We start from the raw sequence: 19,250 nt of genomic DNA on the forward strand, positions 1-19,250 counted from the left end.
CCAGCACGGGCTCGAAAGGCAAGAGATGGCCATTGGTGGCGGGGGGAGGAGGGGAAGGCCAAGACGCGGCTCCACGAGAAAGGTCAGGAGTGAGAAATGTCCACAAACCCTGTGTGCCTGCGGCATGTGTGCTCTGTGTGTGTGTGACATGTTGGTGTGTGTGTCCTGTGTGTTGCGTGTGGTCTGTCACATGTGGTATGTGTGGTGTGTGAGCGTGTGGACAGATGTGTCTGCACGGGTGTCTCTTGCACACTCGGAGCTCTCGTGAACTGTGCTGTCTGGTCCCGGCAGGAGGCAGGAGCCGGAGCATTTGTTGGGAACCGTCTATTTGTCCTGGTGAGAGCTTCTGGGAAGTTCTGGGAGAGAAGAACCCAACTGGAAGAACCGAGCAGGCGTGTGAGCCGAGCACCTGCCCCCTTGTGGGGACAGGGACAGGCTGCCACCCCACCGCCACCTGCGTCGTCTCTCTCTAGACCCCCAGTCTCGCCAGAGCCCACGCGACTACGGAGCCCGCAGGGGCCCGACATCGGCGGCGCCCTCCACCCTGGCTCCTGGTGACCGTGGGTAAGTGTGCGCCGCCACATGCGTGGCTGTGACCCCACCCTTGTGCGGCCGTGGCCCCGCCCCGGGGACTGAGGGTGCGCTCACCCCCTGCACGGTGTCGCCCTCGGTGCTGCTTTGAGGTCGGCTGCAGGGGAGCCTCCAGGGACCTCCGAGGAGCGCTGACGCCACGCCCCTGCATCTGCACACTCAGCCTCCTGTGCCAGTGACACTTTGTCTGAGTCTGTTCGGGTTCAAACTACTCTCAGAGCTGAAAGCTCGCGCTGTTTCAAATGTCACAAAATCCGATGCCAGCCGCAACCTTAGCATTTCCGGCCTGGGAGGCCCCATGGGGCGCTCCCATCCTGGCCAGCACAGCAGGCTCCTGGGCCGACCCGCGCCCTCTCCACACCCTCTGCCCTCATGTCCTCTCTGCACCCCCTCACTCCTTCCACAAGATTAGTGTTGTCGCTACTGCTCTCCTCCACCGCACTTCGTTTCCTCCTGCATTCCTGCTTTGCCTCCCCGTGCCGAGGCCCTTGATTGCGCCCTGGAGCCAGCCTCCCCGTTGGTGGGATTTGGTTCTGGGAAGCGTCCTTTCCGTTGGCCGGTGTTTCCAGGGTGCCTTCCGGTGCCCCAACCCCCGGTGTGCTGGCCTCGCCTTCCACGTGGGATGCTCCCAGCCCCTCAGCTCGACCTGGGTGACCCCAGAGCGCCCAGAGGCCCCTTGGTCAGCAGGCCTTGGCTCTGCAGCAGGAACAACAGAACTCTCTGGGCACGTGGGGTCTTGTTCTGTCCTCGGGGGAAACTTGCAGAAGATTGCCTGAGGATTTCCGCAGATGAGAGGGTCACGTGGCCACAGGGTCTGCTTCTCCTGCACACTTTTCCTCAGGTTCCCTGGGGCTGAGGGCTTCGTTCTGATGTGGGTGTTTTTCCTGCATGTGGTTCGTTTTCGGGTGAGTCTGTGCACTCACCCCTGGAGCGGCCAGGGCCATGCCCGTGATGGGGGGTGCACTGGACGGTGTCAGTGCACCTGCTTCACTGCTGTGGCCTGGGCACCCTGCAAGACTCCCCTGGGCCGCACGGGAGGGCCCCCCACCCTGCCCGCCTTGGCCCCCAGAGGCAGCAGGCTGCAGTCCCTGGCCACGCGGGCCATGCAGGAGTCCACACCTGCCCGCCCCTCCTCCTGTCCTGCAGACAGATTCCTGGTGGCTCGAGCCGGAGACGGGCTGTGCCAGAAGCCAGGGACAAGCAGGCTCAAATCTCCAGCCTGTCTTGAGTGAATGGCTGGTCACGGCCCCTGCACTCCGTCCAGGCATTGGCCGGACTATGTTGCTCACCTCTGCCCTGGCCAACTTCGGCATCTTCATCCCCTTCCTGCCGCCTATGGAGTAGCCTTTACTGTGGGAGCAGTGCCTGCTGTCCCAGGGAGGCCCCCCACGTGCCCTCCCTCAGATCTGACTTGGGGCCCCGCCATGCCTGCCGGTCCCCCACACCTGAGTCACCCGCAGGTCCGCACCCTGCTCTGTGACCCTGCTCCCCCTCTTTACCCCAAACACCTGCCATGGCCACGGTGCCTGGAACCTGACGTCCGTTCTCTGTGTGGCTCACTGGTGTGGGGTCCGGGCTGAAAGCCCAGGAGAGTCTGCCCTTGCCCGCCATCTGTGTGGGCCTGGCTCATCCGGGCGCCCTGGTGGAGGGGCTTTGGGGTGCGGCAGGCAGCCTGGACGACAGGAAGGGGTTGCAGAGGGGTCACAGGGCTCAGAGACTGAAGGCTGACGCCCAGGGATTTACATGGCATGCAGCCACAGGGTCCAGGGTGCCCCGTGCCACCCCCTTGTCTGCAGGTCTGCAATGGCTGGTCAGGCTGGCTGGCGGGTGAGCCATGCCAGGGGTCTGGGGAAGACACTTAAGGTAACGGTGGCCCCTCTTGTGACATGAGTCTGTTGACAGGTGTTGGCAGAGGCTGGAGAGAAAGCCCTCCGGCCGCTAGGAGCCACGACACAGGCCCCAGTGGGGACTGCAGACCCTGTGGCAGCCTTGCAAGGAGGCTCCAGACCTGTCACCAGAGTAGGCTTCGGGCTAGGTGGGCAAGCATTGGGGGCACACGTGGGGCTGGCGGGCAGGCCCGTGGGGGAGCGGCGGGCAGGGGCAGCTGTGCTCCTCCCCTGGCCACGTGGGCGTCGCCAGCCCTGCTCCCTCCTCACACTTTACTCTGTGGATGACGACCTCGGCTCCACCAGCGCATCCGTGCTCCGGGGGTCACCGCTGGCCGACCCCACCAGTGAGCCTGGGGCCCACCGTGGCCTGATGTGCAGGCCCGCTGAGCCCCAGCGCCGGGCAGCCCCTGGTCTGGCCAGCCTCCCCCTAGTACACAGAGCCGGGAACATGGGTCCTGTGTGCCCTGGCGCAGCTGCCCCACCGTCAGGCCTGTGGCTCATGGTCGGGGGCGCTAGGTGGGGGCCCCCAAAGCCAGCATCACACACCTCACGTCACCTCGCGTACCTCGGCTCTTTCACAGGCAAGACGATGGGCAGAAATTGTACAGCCTCATAGGTGGCCCATCTTGACATTTCTCCAGTGGCGCCCAGACATGCTTTCTCGGGGTTTCCTTCACCCGGAATCCAGTCACGGTTCATGCTCTGCATGTGGTGCTGGGTCTCCTCTCTCGGGCCCAGCACGATGGCCCCTGGCGCCCGTCCCCACGGCTTCCCGGCTGGGCTTGCCCTCTGGCTGGGAACTCGCACCAGTGTGACATCTCCCAGCTCTGCCCTCTCCCCTGCGCTCAGCTCCCGTTCTCGTGGAGAGGGCCTCGCTCTTGTCGTGGGGCCAGAAGCCCTCGGTGCAGGTGCGGGGGCGGCTCCAGGAGGGCTGGTTCCTGGCCTCCTTCCCCACTCCAGCGGCCCCTCTGTCTGTATCCTGATGTCTGTCCCCGACTGTGGGTTTGCTTGTGGTCTGTGTTATAACCCGTTGTCTACTTTGTCCCTGGACTGGAGCTCAGGCGGCTCTGAGGCCTTTGTGAGCGGCCCCGTGTTCTCTGTCCAGGGAGCACTCCGGGCACTCGCCTGCTCTCGGGCCCACTTGACGCCTTTTCCTCCAGGAGCCCCTGGCTGGCCCAAGTGCCGGGTTCTGGCCGCTCCATCCCCCGCACGGGGCCGCCTGGGAGCGCAGGTGTGGTTCGGAGCCTGCAGACACTGCTGCCCTGGGAGGGAGGGCAGGCCGGGGTTGCAGCCTCCGGCAGACACAGCACAGGAGGCGGATCCCTGGTTCCCAGCTGGCCTTGGCCACCAGCCTCTCACACCGCCCTGCCCCCTGCTCGGAGGGACTGGCCTCTGATGTGACCGGGCAAAGGCCCTGGTTAGGTCAGCCGCAGTGACTGCAGGGCTGGTGGGGGGCAGTGGGAGCTCCGGGGGCGCCTCACCCCTTCCTGCCGCAGACCCAGAAGGACCCGGAAGGACCGGAAGGACGGGAGGGCGTGTGTCCTGGGCTGGCACCGCTGAGTGTTTACCAAACACAGATTGTCGCTAAGGGAATGGCGGGGGGCCTTGAGGGCAGGGCTTGGCCTCCTGCTGGGGGAGACCTCCTAGCCTGTGCCTTGTGCTTTTTGTTACTCTGAAACCTGAGAGACGCCCATGACCCGGCCGTTGGACTGTGAGGACAGACCCCTGGGGTGGCGCCCACCGCTGACACTCTGCTCAGCCCAGTGGCTGCCAGAGTGAACGGCCAGGCAGAACTCGGTAGCCTTTTGCTCACTCGTGTCACTCCCGTGGGTGACCTGGGGTTAGGGCGCCGTTCCTGAGCCTGTGTTTGTGCATACAGGGGCTTGCCTACTGCGTGGCTGGGGGCTGCCCCTCTGTTCCCGAGGAACGCGTTCAAGGGGTGGCCGTGGCCACAGCACTTGCAGGCTTGGGATATGGGGAAAATCAGGCTCAGGTCGGGTGCCTTGGTGCCTCCTGTTTGAGGGTAGAGTGCAGGCCACGCTGTCCCCACATGGTGTCCCTAGTGGTGATCTCGTGGGAGCTGAGTGTAGCTATGGGGGCGAAGGGCTCAGGCCCCAGTCCCTGGCCGACACCCTGCCCGCCTGCTTTGGATGCGGCAGAGGAAGGGCCGCACCTGGGCCACCGCTGGCCTTCCCGCTGCGTCTCCTCGTCCTGGGCCAGCCCCTCCGCTCAGGACCTGTTCCTGTTGCCCCAGTAACCACACAAACAGTGCTTGTCTCCAGGCAGCGCCCTAGGCTTCGGGAGCAGGTGCAGGGGACGGCATGCCAGCACGGTGTGGGTGTCTCCAGCTGTGACAGCAGAGCCTGACCCCGCCCCACACCCTGCGTGGAATGGGGTCTCTTTTTGCTCAGCAGCAATGCGGACGAGGCTTGGGCCACACCCGGCCCTGCAGGGTCTGGTGACCATAGGAAGGGCCTCAGGGTCACCGTATCCCTCATGTGGCACTGAGGGACCTGGTCAGTCTTGTCCCCCCATGCTGGTCCCCCAGGGCCCGGCTGGTTCTCAGCCACCGTCCACTCACCCCTGGCCTGGGCTCATGCTCTGGGCCCTCACCTCCTCCTGCCCCGTCCCACAGCAGGGCTGGCTCTCCATCACCTCCATGCATCAGCTGGCAGCTGCCCTGGGTCCGCACTTGTGCCCTAGAGGCTGGAGGCCGAGGGAGGAATGAGCGATTTTGGCCAGAAGGCACCTCCCACTCGGGCTAGTGCATTGTGGATATTCTTACAGAGCCTTCGTGGAGGCAGGGCCTTGCCCTAAACCCCAGCCAGCGCGGAGGTGGGCCGGCAGGGTCTGGGGAGGACCTCGCGGGGGGCTGCCTGCGGGACTGAGCAGTAGCCCCGGCCCCCTGCTCTGAACCCCCACCCCAGTCAAATCACTGCAGAACCCCCCCCTCCCGCCCCCCGTGGCCTCGAGGGCCTGCTGGGCGGGGTCATTTCCTCTGCCACACCCTGGAGCCCAGCCTGTAAACCCTGAACCCTCCCTTGCAACACTGGGGCGCAGGGCAGGGCTGATGGGGAGGTGGCTTCCACCTCTCCTGTTTGGTTTCCATGGGGACAGTGTGTTGGTCCCGAAGGAGAGGAGGGGGGTAGGATCCCAGGGCCTGGGTTTACCCTGGGTGCCATGGCGGGACTGGGTGCCAGAGAGCCGGAGGGGCCTGGGGGCGAGGAGAGACAAGAGGGGGCCCAGACAGACCGCGCAGCCTGGGTGTGTGAGCCCTGCCTGCCCCCCTCCTTCCTTCCGGGTGATCCGCTTTCTTCCTCGTGCTCCGAGCATCTCTGCAGCCCAGAGAACCCCCACGGCTCCGGCACCCAGCGTGGTGGCCGCTGACCCCCTTGCTGCCACCGGCAGGCACCTCCAGGGTCCTGCTTCTTTTGGAGAGCCTGTACCCAGCACGCTTTCGTCCTCGTGGGGGAAGGACCCGGGGGGCTCTGTCGGCTGTCCTGTGTCCCGGCCATCGGCCAGGTGCACAGCCCCCATGGCGCTGGCCGCAGCCACCTTGAGTGGGCACCTTTGCCGCATGTTCCTGGACACTCACGCCCAGGTGACAGGCAGGCTTTTCCTTTTCCATCCGGTGGTCCGCTGGATGGCAGTTTCCATCAATCCCGCAGAGTCTGCTGTGAGGCCCAAGAACTACGCAGAGCCTGTGCCTGCTTTGAATTACACTAAGCACGCTCACGTCATCCTGAAGCAGTATTGTCAGGTCACAGGCTGAGTGCCCGGGGTGTGCTGAGGCTGCTGCCCCTGCCGTGTGGACCTGCCCCCTTCCCCGAGCTGTGCCCAGGCAGGGTCCTCCCCAGGCCTTTCTGCTTCCGTGCAGCTGACTGGTGTGCTTTCCTCGAAGAAGCGGTGGCCCTCAGACCCGCAGGGCCCCTCGCCGATCTAGGGGCTCAGATGAGCCCCAGCCCCCTACCGGAGCCCCACCTGGGCACGGAGGGCTCGGCAGACAGCCTGGGAGGGAGGGAGGCCTGTGGCTCAGGGTGGGAGCTGGGGGCACCGTGAGGCAGGCGTGGCTGAAGGAAGGTCTCCTGGGGCCCGGTCTTCCCTGCCGCCTGTCTCTCCCCTCTGACCCTGTCTTCCTCCTGCGCGCGCTGCCAAGGGGCTGCTCGTCCTGAATTCTTCCTCCAGCAATAAGGTCAAACATTGTAGTTCCTGCAACACGTGTGTATCTCGCTTTGACCACCACTGCAGATGGCTGAACAACTGTGTGGGGAGCAGCAATTACTGGTGAGGGGCTGCAGGGAGGAGGTCAAGGAGGGAGGGGCAGAGTACAGGGGGAGGGGGAGAGAGACCCAGCAGGGAAGAGGGGTGAGGGGTTTTCAGGGGGGTGGTTGGGGGAAAGGGAGGAGGGACCTTGCAGTGGGGAGGGGTGAGGTCCTGGGGGAGGGAGAGGAGGTCCTTGGCAGGAGGGAGGGGTGGGGTGCTGGGGAAGGGGGAGACAGGACTTGGCAGAGGGGAGGGGGAAGGGACTGAGGGAGGGAGAGGGGACGGAGGAGTGGGCAGGGCAGGGGCGCCTCCTTGCAGGGGGCCTCACGGGTAAGAGGGCTAAGAGGGTGGGGGCCACAGGCAGTGGGGGGTCCTGTCCTGTCCCCAGCACAGTGGTCCTTAGTGTCCTTCTGTTCTCCTGTCTCCGAAACCTGTTGGCCTGGGGCCCCTCCCGAACGTGGAGGCCCAGGCCCATCCGAAGGGGCTCAGGCTGAGCTGACTCGTCCGTGACCCGCTGGCCCCGGCCTGGCCGCTCTCTCCCTCGAGGCTGTCAGAGCACAGAGGATGTGGGCCAGGCAGCACTGGGAGCAGGCGTCCAGCCCCACACGGGCGTGGTGCACGGCCTGTGGGCTCCACCGAGACCCCACGTGCCAGGGCCCAGGCTGTGAGTGGCCAGGAAAGTCCAGGCGCGCCCCTAGGGCACAGCGGCTTCGCTGCTCACCCCCACCGCCAGCAGCCATGCAGCGCGCAGCCCGGTCACGGAGTGCCGAGCTCTGCCAACTCGGGCAGGACCACGTTGAGAAGCACTCCACTTGTTCAGGCCTGAAAAGCACGGCCGCTTCGGGCAGAAGGAGATGCAAAGCTCCCATGGTTCGAAAAGCCTAATGAGACTGGGGACCTGGGGGTGCCTGGCGGCCCCCACGCCACCCCCTCGCCTGCAGAGCGGGACCCCCGGGCCGCTCTCCACATCCACCTGGCCCTCTGGGGATGCTCACGTTTTCACTCTCCGCCTAAAGATGTGTGTAAAAAGAACCTGAAGATGTTCTGGAAAAGAATGAATGATGGATTCAAATTTCAGCTGAAGAAAAGACCGTAAGGTCGAAAATGTTAAAGAAATAGTGTCTCAACTGTCACAGCAGCAGAAAGCCCGAAGGAAGACCAGCAGCAGAAGCTCATTCCAAGAACTGCAGACCAGAATTTAATTTTTGGATGGATAAATCATTCACTGTGTCGAGGACAGGAATGATTTTGTTTGAATGCCAAGGCACAAGATGTCATTTGTGCACAGAAGCATGCACAGCCCCCGAGAAGGTGTGTGGAGACCGTGCAGGGGCCGCTGGCCAGCCAGGCACCTCTCCCGGCGCCCCTGGCCTCCCCGACCGGCCGGGCTTCGGTGCCTCTTGATGGAAGAACAGCACCCAAGGGGGGCAGGAGGGGTGGTCCTGACCCAGACCGGGCGGGAGCCTGGGTGAGCAGCGGGGATGTGCAGGAAACCTGGACCCGCTCGGCCCAGAGCCTCTGTCCCTGTCTCTGAGCCAGGCCGGCCCCTGGTCACTGCCGCACAGGAGGGAGGAGGGAGGAGGGAGCGGGTCTGTAAGCCTTGAGGCACAGACACTGGAGGTGGCCTCAGGGCATCCGCTGGGGGGCTGAGGTGGCAGGAGACAGGAAGGAGGCTGGGCCTCGGGCTCAGGGTCAGGGACACCCTGAGCTGGCCGCACACCGCCCTCCTGCCCCTGCCCAGGGCCTGGCCCGGCCTCTCCCACAGGTGTTTCTTCGGCTCCTCGGTCTCTGCCTCTGCCAGCCTGCTGTTCATGTCCACCCAGTTCTCCATCAGGCCTGCACGGCTGCGCATGCACCCCTTCTGCAAAAGTGCGTACACAAGTAGGGGGTGGCTCCTCTGTGGGGCTTTCTCTCGGGTCACACAGGGTGTCAGCTCTCCCTCCAGCTGTCTTCGGCTAAAGCTCTCCTTCTGGGGGGCGTCGGGTGAGCTTGGGGGCCGGGCAGGAGGGCAGCAGCCCACCCAGGCACCAGAAGACAGGTTCAAGGCCGCATGCCCGGCACTGGGCCATTGGTCATGGCAGAAAGCAGGGTGCGGTGGGAGGGCAGAGCTGCCTGGGGAAGGTTCTGGGTGGCGTGTGACTGCAGGTCTCTGCTGAGTGGCTTCAGGAGCCTGGCCTTGGGGACAGATGTGGGGCTGGCTGTGGCCTCGAAGTTCTGTCCGTCACCTCAGCCCTGGGCCTGTGGCTGTGACCTTATTTGGTGAGAGAATCTTTCCGGATGTGATGAAGGATCCACGGCCATCACAGGTTACCTGGTCACGTGTGGGGTCCCGGATCCAGTGAAAACATAAGAGACTGGAGAGACATGGCCCCACAAGCCAGCGGTGCCTGGAGCCCTGGAAGCCGGAAGATTCAAGGACAGATCCTCCCCTACGGCCTCGGAGGGAGACGCGCCCTGCAACACCCTGACTTCGGGGCTCCATCTCTGTTGTTGGAACTGCCCGGTCTGTGGTCATCGGTCACGGCAGCCCTGGACACGGACCCGGGGAGGACCCCAGGTGGAGCACCTCCTGAGTCTATGCTGAGTGTTTGGGGACCTCTGCACTCAGGGTGCAGAGTTTCTGTCCTCCGCCCAGGCCTCTCTCGAGAGCACGTCACGGCTGACCCTCCTCCTGCAGGGCCACCACGCCCTGTGCACCTTCACCGAGGCCCACACTGCACTTGGGCCCGATGCGCCCTCGTGGGATGGCCCGTCTGACCGGCGCTGCTCCGAAGTGCATCCTGGCCACTTCTGTCGTAGAAGGGAACAGTGGGGGTCTCAGCGAGGCCAGGCCCCACTCGGCAGGAAGAGCTGCCGCGCTCTGCACCGGCCAGCTGGAGGCCTCCACCGGCCACCCGTCCCCACGGTGCACACGCGGCCTGAGCAGAGCGGCTGGCGGTGCCCGCTCCCCCCTCCCGTGGCCCCCACACACTCCGAAATGTGGCTCGCACGTGGTAAGAGGCGCCCTCCGCTCACCCAAGCGCCGCCGCAGTGTCCTCACTTCCTCCCAACGTGGGCGTCGGCGGGGCGCTCGCTGTCATGCACTGTCAGGACAGAGGGCAGTGCGACCCAGCAGGTGCTTCTCTCTGGCACTCGCTGGCCCTGAGACCATTGAGGACCGCTGCACATGAATGCCTGATGACTGAGGCCATCTCCTGGGTTTGCTGTTCCAGAAGATTCCGTGGGGCTATTTAACCACCGGTTCCCTGGGGTGCTTTGCTCTCATGAGTGGGAATTCATCGGGATGTCACTGGCTCAGGGGACAAGCCTGTGGCCAGCCTCACACACCCTGCGCTGCAGTCCCGATGCCCGTGGCCACACAGCACGGTGGGCCTGTGGCCGCCTTCTGTGCCACATGAGGGCTGGCGTCAGTACTTCCTAGCCCCTCGGGGGGGGGGGGCTTTCAGCTGGAGTTCTGTCTCCAGGGCCCGCCTGCAGACTCCTCAGCACTTTTCTCACACTTGAGTTTGGAAGTGTCAGCAGCCCTGGGGGCCCAGTGGACCACGTCCTGGAAATGCCCCAAAGCGCTGGCCACCACCTTGCAGTTCCCTGTGAGGCAGCCGGTTGAGAATGGGGAGGGGCCAGCACAGCGGTGTGGCCCGCGGGTCAGGGTGGGTGTTGGGCCAGGAAGGGGTCAGGCTCTGCCACCTGGACACTTAGTCATCCTCCCCCAGCCTCACCCTCCAGACACAGCAAGTGGGGCTGTGATCCCTACGTCGGTCAGGGGGCCACAAGGGCCCTTGGGTGAGGTGTAGGGCACACACCCGGGCAGGGAAGGGGCTCCTGTGGGCTGCTGACCCTCCCCCACTTCAGAGCACGGTCTCCGGAGGACAGGCTGGCCGTGCCCCGGGTGCTGGACGCATATGTGTCTCCCTGGCCTCCACAGACATCGCCGAGGCCAGCACGTGGCTGCTGTTACCCCCCTCCACCCCCCATCCCCCCGCATTCCCCGTAAAGACAAAGACCCCGGTGGTCCTGGGCATTGCTGCTCTCATCAGTCTTCGTTCTCGTGATGCTTGCACACTGCTCATCTCCCACCTCTATTTAAGTGTGCATCCTGGCCCCACTCCAGGGTTTGTCCCTTGTGCTCCTATGTGTCCCAAGACAAGGCCCGCCAGCCCCTGTGAGGAACAAGCACATCAGACAAATCACAGGACAGGAAGAGGCACCCCTGGAGGGACAGCAGGGCTGATTCTGCTCTGAGGCCTGCAGAGGACATGAGAGGGACCAGGAGGAAGTTAGACAAGGGAGCAGAATGGAGGAGGCAAGAACAGGCACCCTTAAAAAAGAACAGGGGACTTAGGGAGGCACCCAATCTTAACAATGAAAAACAGTGAGACGTGGACAGGGTGTCTGCTGACCCACCTCGCTGCGGGGACACCGGCCGTTTCCTGGAGGCCACACAGCGCGCTGTGTGCAGCAGGCTCCACCGTGCCCCGGCACAGGGGAGGGCGTGACCCCCCTCTGCGGCCTCTGCAAGGGAGAGGGCGGCCGCAGGGGCCCCTCCGTGGCCGCTGGAGCTGGTCTGGCGCAGGGGGTGCCCTCAGCGGAGTCAGGGCCAGAACCAGCACCCGGAGCCAGAGGCCGGTCAGCCCAGGCCCTTCCTCAAGCTTCCACGCACTGCCCGGTGGGGACAGGGGTGGACTTGGGAACAGTGTCCCAGCTGCAGCATACATGACAGTTGTCAGGTGGCAGGCTGGTCAGGTCCAGAAGTCCACTGCAGCCACTCAGGACGGACGGATGTGAGACTGGAGAACAGGTCCCCGGGACAGATAGCCAATGGGAGATCCAGGGACAGGGACCAGAGGGCCCCCACCTAGGCAACCGGGAGGGTGGAAGTGCCACACTCCCTGTGGGGGCATGGGAGGGAGACACACACTCAGCTTAGGGCTCAAGGTGTTGTTTCCAGAGTATTTGGGAGCAAAGCACAGATGCCCAAAGTTGGGATATTAGCTAGTGTTCTAGTAAACTCACCCTGCTTGAAACAGTCATCCCCTGCGGTGTCTGTGGCTCATGGGCCCTGCTTTGCCGCAAGGCTTCCGCCAGGTGCAAGGAGGGGCTGCAGTCTCCTTCGACAGGGACCCTCATCCGGGCCCATCACCAGAGTGTCGGTAGGCCAGGTTCTGGCCTCAGTTCCCTGTGGGTCGTGGGCCAGCGCCTCCTGCCCCCATGGGCACCCCAGCGTGAGGCAGCCTCGGTAGGTAGGCAGCGGCAAGGCAGACCAGCCTTCGCCACTCAGTCACAGAGGTGATGCCCCTCACCTATGCTGCAAGGCGCCGGGACCACCTGCTCTCCAGGGGGCGGCGCTACCCCACCACCCTGAGGTGGCAGGGTCCTGCTGGGGGGCCGTCAGAAGCTGCTGGCAGCCGGATGCCCCACTTCGACGTTTGGGTGAAGGACACCCTGCTGAGGCTGCAGCGTGCGCAGAGGGCAGCGTCGTGAGCGCAAGGCCTCCTAGGCGGACGCACAGCTGTGGGGGCACTGGCAGCAGGGGTGTGGGGAGGGCGCCTCCATGCAAGCCAGGGAGAGAGCGCCTCAGAGGCCAGTGGCCCCGGGCTGCTGTGTTGGTGCCTGGCGTTGCTGAGGCGACACACTGGACTCTGGCCTCCCTCCGCAGCCGCAACTCCTGTCCTTACCATCAGATGAAGGCTTTACACGAAACTCAGGATGAGCGTGAGCTCCGGGAAACACCCAGTGTGCACTTGCCGTCTGATGGCAACGGCAATCGTGCAAATCCCTGCAAGAGGAGTGTCTCCGCGGGCACGCGGCCAGGTGCCAGTTTGTGCCCTCTCATAGGTTCCGAGGGAGGCGACGGACGCAGCGAGAGCCAGGCGCAGGTCACCAGGAAGCCACAGCAAACACGGACGGACGCACCCAGGGAAGGGGACGGGCTCCACGGGGGGGTGTGGAGCGGCCACCCTCTGTCTGCTTCTCAAGCTGCAAATAGGCTTATGTGGGTGGCCCTTCTCACTTTCCAGAAATAATTAGAAGCCATCTGTCCTCGTGTTTGTTGGTTTTGGGGAAAGAGAAACGGGAGGTTTGGCACCTCTGCCGAAGCACGAGGCTGAAACAGGCACAGAGCCCGTTCCATGGACGGTGCTGTCTGTCGACAGACACAGGTCTCACATGTCTTTTCAGTGACCTGGGGAGCTTCTGCCACATGCTGGAGCCAGTGTCCGGGTCCACGCTGGCTTTGCGGGCCTGTGAGGCGGGTCCTGGGATGGCGGCGGCGGCCAGAAGCCTCCAGACTGCGGCGAGCTGCCGCCTGCGCCCACAGGCCAGGGGGTCCCCGGAGTGGCCGTGCTGCAGCCCCCCAGCGCTCCAGGTCAGGCTGCGGGGGGCTCTGCGGGCCACTCGGCCCACTTGCATAATTGTAACTGTTCATTTCCTCCCTTCTCTTCAGTGTCCAAGAAATTAAGCACGTATGAGCTCCTGACAGTGCCACCGTCAAAAACCTCAAAGTTCCAGCAGGGCCTGAACCTCTGTTCATCCAAGTAAAAATGCCACAGGTACCGGGTGCCCCTCTGCTTCACCCCCCCTTACCCAGGCCTGGGGCAGCACCCAGCGTCACCTTGCAGCTGGGACTTCTCAAACACAGTCCTTTGCTTCTGGGTTGGCACAATCCTCTGATTCTGTATGTGTGCACACGTGTGCATATGGTTGGGTGTACATACGAGTCTGTGTATGTGATGCAGTGTGCACGTGTGTGTGTTTGGTTTGTGATGCAGTGCAGGTGTGTATGTGTTTGTAGTGTTTGTGATGTGGTGTGTGTGTGTGTGTGGTTTTCTGTGTTTAGGGTGAGGTGCAGTGCATGTTTGTGTGAGCAACGCAGCATGTGTGTGATGCAGTACGTTTGTGTGTGCAAGTGCACATGGTGTGTGTGATGCAGTGTGTGTGTGTTTGTGAGTGTATGATGCGATGCACATGTGTGTGGTTGTGTGTGCATAGTATGTGATGCAGTGCATGTGTGTGTGGTTGTGTGTGTGTGCAGTTAATGTGAGATATGGTGCATGTTTGTGTGTGTGACTGAGCATGCATGTGTGATCCAGGGCATATGTACGTGTTCATGCGGCACATGGTGTATGTGATGCAGTGTACGTGTGTGCACGTGAGCGGTGTGTGCAGCACAGACCATGCATGTTTGGTGTGCGGTGTGCACGTGTGTTCTACCATTTGCACAGTCACCATCCACAGAATCCAGCCAGCAGGGCTGACTCCTTTTAGGCCCATATATCAATGCAGCCGCTTCTCATCAAAATTAAAAACATTTGCTTTTCAAAAGGTCACCATTAGGAAAATGAAAATATAAGCCACAGGCAGAAATGAAATATTTGTAAAGCCCATACTTGTGTCCAGTATAAAGAATTCAAAATTCAGTTGTAAGGAAAATGACCCGGTGTTTCCACTTTCTCAGCGGGCAGAAGAGCTGAACCAGCTGTTCTCCAGGGAGGGTCCCAGGGTGGCAGATGAGCACGGCGACATCGTGTACCATTAAGAAAACACAAAACCACAGTAGGACACCATCACACACCCATCAGAATGGCTGTAATCAAAAGGACCAACAATAAAAAGTGTTCGTGAAGCTGGAGATACGGAACTTTACTAGTGCGGATATCAAATTATATCACTTCGCTAAGCAGTTTGGTGTTTTCTTAAAAAGTGAAATATACTTACCGTTTAAGTCAGCAATCCCATTTCTACTTTCTTACCTATTAGAAGTGAGGACACGGGTATTCATGTGACAAGGGGGCTATCCCCCAGTGAGATCCTGTCCCAGGACCCAGGAGAGCCTGAGGTACCATTACTCAAAACTAACTAATAACTAATTTGAATTTTATATAAGAATAAGCTGTGTCCACTTTTTCACTTTATGAATTTTTATCGCCCACAGCAGGCAGATGACGACCCGAGTTCACCTGCACGTAAGTGAGGGTGTAAGCTTAGGAGAGTTGTTTTATCTGTATGAAAAACACTATATGCTCCTAATAGTCTTGCTTTAAAAAGTCTTCGTTACTCCACATTCTTTGCTAATATTTTCACCATTTTTATTCGTTTTGCATTTTGATTTCCAAGCAGTCCTGAATTTGTGTGCTCACAGACAAGGGCTAAGGTCGCTAAGTTACCCGAGCCGGCTGCGCCGCTCTCGGCCTAGGACCTGGTGCCCCTGGCTTTCCCGGGAGACCCTCTTCCGGCCGCGTCTTGACCCGAACATCGGCAGGGGAACCCCTGTGTCATCCTTTATTTTTCATAGCTATTGACAATTCATCCACGTTTTTATATTTTATTTTCCGTATTAATTTTTAAATAATTTTTGTGCAGTTCTGATGAACGCAGAGTTCGAAGCGCAGTTACAGGAATCTTTCCCTTGACGCAGGAGCGAGCCGGGCGCCGGGTCTCAGCTCCACCCGGAAACTGCCCGGAAGTCGGTCTCCCCCGGGGGAGCGGGCCGGAAGTGCCCCCGCGGGTTTGGGGGTGCGCGCGGAAGCTCCGCCCGCGCAGAAATGAGTCGGGGGCGGCTCCTCCGTTCCGGCAGAGCCGGGCAGGGCGCAGGGCCGGCGCCCCCCCTCCGCTGTCGGGGCGGGGGGGGGAGGACCCCGGTCCCTCCGATGAATCCACGCCTTCCTTCTGCGTTTGTTTCCTTGGACCCCCGGTGGCCACCTTCTGTGAAAACCCAGGTCGTCTGGAGTTTCACTTGAAGCATCGCCTCACTGCGGTCCGTTAGGTACAGTCTGAGCACATTCCCCTCGCCCTGTTCGGCCTGGAGGCCAGCCGCCTCCACAAACAGCTGAGACTGAACCGGTTTGGGGCAGTCGGTGTGGATGCTGCAGGGGCTGTGGAGCTGCGGAAGTGCCGGGTCGACGCCCCGCAGGGGGCTGGGGACCTAAAGTGGGTGGCCGCCCCACGTGCAGCCGGCCCTGCTGGTGCTCTGAGGACTGTCTTCCCAGCTCAGATTTAATATTCTTCTGTGATTAGAATCACAGTGCTTTGTTTTTATAAGATTATAATCACATCATGCAACCCTTTAGAAGCCGCTTTCTAAAATTCCAAATATTGTGGCGCCCCTGGGTAGCTCAGGCTGCTAAGCTCGGGAAGTTTGGTGTCCACTGAGGTCATGAGCTCACAGTTTGTGGGTCTGAGCCCCGCCTTGGGCTCTGTGCTGACAGTGGTGAGCCTGCTTGAGAGTCTCTCTCTGCCCCGCCTCCCCAGTTTCCTTCTGTCAAAAATAATAAATAAACTTAAGAAAATTCCATATACCGTGAACATGGCTAAAAGGAAAAGAAACATGATTTTATGAATATGAGTTATTTCATCTGTGGGAGGGACCATATGTTTCATTTCTGGAATAGTGTTTTTTCAATCTAGTGCTCCCATCTCCAACTGGAAGATGAGCTGCTAACCTTCGTACTGGAAGGTCGGTTGTGTGGGACACAGGCCTGCTCAGGGCGGCGGCCTGTCTGTCGCAGTGGCCTCTCTTCCTGCAGAAGTGGCCCTAGTTTGACCTGGACGCTCCCAGGCTTACATGACAGGCAAAGCCTGCTGTCAGAATATCAGTTCCTAGAGACCAAAGAGTCTGTGCAAATCACGTGGCACCGTGCCAACCCCCAAAAAGAACCGCCCGCTCAGTAAGTGCCTGTGGAGTGACCCGGTGTCAGCGCACCGGGGTGTTTTAGGGGGAACTTTGTGTGGGACTTTCTAAGGTGCTTGTCCCGGATAGTCGTTCTCAGACCAGTTCATGGGGAGGGTCTCCTCCGGACTCTTCTCTGCTGCGGAAGGAGGAGACACGTGTGAAGACACCTCTTGCCTCAGTTCACAGGGGTTCCGCTCTGCTAATGGTCCTCAAGCGGCTTGTATTAATTTTCTGTGGCCACGTGGCAAATTCCCACAAATGTAGTGGCCTGAAATGACTCGTCTGAAGGCACGTAGGGCTCACGCGCCTGGCAAGCTCCGCTGGGCCCCTGCCCGGTGCCTCCCGAGGCGGCAGCCACGGTTCGCCAGGTCGGCTGTGCTTCCTGGAGGTCGATGGGGCGGCGCCTGCTTCCAGGCGGACTGAGGGCCGATGGGACTGTTGCTCTCGCTCTCGCCGTGTTGCCCTTACGTCTCTAAGTCGGTAACGGTGGGTCTGGTCCCCTCGTAGTTCAGATCTCTCGGACTTCCTCCATTTCCTCATTTCTCAGTTTTTAAAGGTTCGTGTGATTGTGTTGGACCTACTTGGATAATCCAGGACAGTCCTCAGTTTCCTACAGCTGCTGCAAGAAATGAGCACAGAGCAACAATGCTGTGGTCCCCAAGGCGGTGACTGTGTCCCTTTGTAACTGAGCCCCCTGCACCCGCAGACCTGGGAACACAACGGCTCAGGGTGGGGGCGCCGCCGCGGGAAGCAGCCCGCTTTCCCGCCCACCTGCGGCCTCCCACCTGTGGCCTCCCACCGGCCAGCAGCCATAGACCGGCACGGGCGGAGCGTCTGTGCGATGTCTCGATGTGCAGTCGATCCAAGGGCGCACGGACGGCCTCCCAGGAGCTGCCGGCTCTGAGGCTCCGCACACGAGGGCATCACAGCGGCGGCCAGTGCATGGAGCTTTGCAGCCATCCGTGGCCAAAAAACAAGGCCCTTCTTTGCTGATAGGAGTCTGTCCTTCCTTTTGCCCCATCCGCGCAGAGCGCAGAGAGCAGCACCCGGAGGCTGCAGAGGCGCCCGGGTCTGTGTTCCAGCACCATCACACCCCGGAGAGCTCCCAGCGTCGGGGGCGCGTGCTCCCTCCAGGGTGAGAGCCGCGGGAAGGGGCTCAGGACAGAGAAGGCTGGGGATCGCTTGCTTGCCCGGTCTGGAGCGGTTACTCGGCACCCAGGCTGCTGCTCGTGTGGGAGCAAACGTGGGAGAGAAGAGAAGGAAAAGTGAGGGACAGAAAATATTCTTAACTGTGGGGCTTGTACTGTGTGTGTGTGCGTGTGTGTGTGCGTGTGTGTATGTCTGCTCTTCACAGATTGAGACTGAGGCACGAATGTCCACCTCAAACTTCTACTTGACATTTTACTAAAGTTCCAATCAGTGCAGTGCAGTGAGAAATATAAAGACTTATAGATTTGAAAAGGAAACTTTATTTATTTCCAGGAAACATGCCTCTAATAAACCTGAAAAAAATATGGTAGAAATAATAAGATAGCTCAGAAAGGTGGTAGGATACAAAATCAGTATAAAAACCTCAATTATATTTCTATATACTAACAATGAAGAATTTCAAAATGATATTAAGAAAACTATTCCATCTCAGCAGCATTGAAAATAATAAAATAAAACAAATACCAAATCTCTACACTTAAAGCTACAAACTGTTGATGAGAGAAAGTGAACACAATCCAAATAAATGGAAAGATCTAGAATATTAATGGACTTGAATGCAAAATATTGTCATGATAGAAAACTTCCCCCACACGGATCTACAGACTTACCACGATTCTTGTTGAATTTCCAGCACCCTTTTTTTCTTTAACGAAATAGCAAGCCGACCCTAAAAAATATACATATAGAAATTCAAAGGGCTTAGAGTGACCAAAATAATTAAAAAAAAAAAGAAGCAAATTGGAGGACTTTCTCAGTCTGACTTAAAACTGTACTCTCAGGCTGTAGGCGCCAGGCCGTGTGGGCTGTGAGGGCGCTGTGCCAGGGAGGGCGGGCATGCAGGTCAAGGGAACAGAATAAAAGTCCAGAAATGAAACCTGGTCAATGCGTGTTAAACACAGGTGCCAGGATAATTAAATGGGGAGAGATGAGATATATTTCATAAGCTGGGCCGGAGCAATCGGATAACCACAGGCCAAAAACGGGAAAAAAACAAAAAAAAGAACCTAATAGGGACTTCACACCATACACACGAAAATAACTCAAGATCAATCCAGTTCTGAGTTTAAGGGCTGAACTATAACAGTTTAGGAAGAAACAGAATAAAATCTTAGTGATCTTGAGTTGGGCACCAAAACCACTATTAGGGAATAAATGGAAAATTTGACTCCATCAAAAATAAAGCATTTGCTCTTCAAAAGTCACTACTACAAAAGTAGAAATGTAAGTCACAGATTGGAATAAATATTTGCAAACCCTGTACTTAAATCCAGAATATATAAAGAACTCTCAAAACTTAATAGGGAAAAATGGTCCCATTTTAAACATGGGGCAAAGATTCTAATAAACTTTACCAAATAGTATATACAGGTGGCAAATAATCAGCCGACAAGATGTTCAGCATCACTCACCACTAGGAAAACGCAAATTAAAGCCACAGTTAGACCCGACTTGGTGCCAGTCAGAAAGGGCTCCCTCAGAAAGACCCCCCGCAGAGGACTGAAGCCCCTCGGGCTGCTGTGGAAGGTCATCAGGAACATAAGGTGACACCGTTTTGGAGAGTAGTTTGGCAGTTTCTTAAAATCTTCAGTGTCTTCCTAACCTCCGACACAGCAGCCCCCACGCCCGGG

The 19,250-nt window shown here is 59.8% G+C and overlaps 2 long non-coding RNA genes across 2 annotated transcripts; one reads left to right on the plus strand and one right to left on the minus strand.

Annotated features, from left to right (window-relative positions):
• The first annotated feature begins 478 nt into the window (after nucleotides 1–478).
• Nucleotides 479–14,503, plus strand: LOC115293322. The gene is made up of 3 exons (XR_003909492.1): nucleotides 479–564; nucleotides 12,921–13,291; nucleotides 14,197–14,503. It is a non-coding gene; the product is annotated as an uncharacterized LOC115293322 (long non-coding RNA).
• On the minus strand, nucleotides 7,919–10,655 carry LOC115293323. Its single transcript, XR_003909493.1, has 2 exons — nucleotides 9,759–10,655; nucleotides 7,919–9,533 (listed from the first exon to the last, which is right to left on the minus strand). It is a non-coding gene; the product is annotated as an uncharacterized LOC115293323 (long non-coding RNA).
• Nucleotides 14,504–19,250: the final 4,747 nt, after the last annotated feature.

Source organism: Suricata suricatta, chromosome 6 (genome assembly GCF_006229205.1).
Source record: "Suricata suricatta isolate VVHF042 chromosome 6, meerkat_22Aug2017_6uvM2_HiC, whole genome shotgun sequence".
Lineage (NCBI taxonomy): Eukaryota > Metazoa > Chordata > Mammalia > Carnivora > Herpestidae > Suricata > Suricata suricatta.